Source organism: Trachymyrmex septentrionalis, unplaced genomic scaffold, assembly GCF_001594115.1.
Source record: "Trachymyrmex septentrionalis isolate Tsep2-gDNA-1 unplaced genomic scaffold, Tsep1.0 scaffold53, whole genome shotgun sequence".
In the NCBI taxonomy this organism is placed as follows: Eukaryota; Metazoa; Arthropoda; class Insecta; order Hymenoptera; family Formicidae; genus Trachymyrmex; species Trachymyrmex septentrionalis.
Genome location: NW_017305705.1, coordinates 1,067,489 through 1,068,522, shown reverse-complemented (window position 1 = coordinate 1,068,522; position 1,034 = coordinate 1,067,489).

Here is a 1,034-nt window from a genome sequence, read left to right as displayed (position 1 = left end):
ACTTTTCAGTTTACCAGTTTTACATTTTATACAAAATTATTATTTATCATTAAAATTATACAAAATATTTATTTTCCCTTAAGTTGTAACGCAGAATGATGCGAAAAATCGATTTAAAAGGAATAACCAAATGATTCCATGTATGATAGCTGAAATACAATATGCCTCGAGTCATAACGAATAATTTGAGGGATATCAGAAAAACAAGCTTGCTTAGCGAAGCAGCCATATTTGTCGAATTCAAAAACATGTGCTATGCTCAAAAACAATTGCAATAAAGTTTCGCGAGATTAATAGAAATCCCGATAATTTTTGCCAACAAATTTCCTAGACAATGGTTCACGCACGTCAGCATCTTTCGATTGTTTAATCGGTGAGCTTCTCGTTACCGGAATCCTCTTCCGAGACGCACCACGTTGCAGCAGCTCTCTGCCGTTAGTTGCTCTGCAACGCTTCCTCCGAAATGAATCATCGGCTTCCGCGGCCCCCGTGTCGGAGGCCGCTCGAGTCTTCTTTCTCGCGGATTAATTCACTGCAGCCGGGAAAGTGCGGCCCTAGCAAATTTCACAGTCATAATGTGGCCATAATTCAGCGATCGATTTTGCATGCGCCCGCTTTTTAATCTCCCCTTCTCTCTTTTCGCCTTACAATAAGCCTTTTGTCTCTCGCTCGAGGAAGCTTTCTTTTTCCAAAGGTGTAATTAAGAATCGTAAATGTAGCAATCTTATGCTCATCTCAGCACTTTATATCTTTTTTATTTGTGTAAAGTAATTTTAGTCGGTCTCATCGCTGTCGATATTTATGATTAAATGTCCTGAAACTTTATAAGAATATCTGCTTGTACTTCTTCTTTTATGGTGATAATAAATTGATTCTTGTATGCTTAGTCGTCTATTCTCTTTCCTTTTACCCAGCTCCGCGAGATACGTTATCGCGATGGCTATTATGTACCGTGTATATCATCGGCGTATCGGTCGGGGTCAAATTGTTTTATCCGTAAGTTTGTGGCAGGTTTGTTAGAACGTATAGCGAAA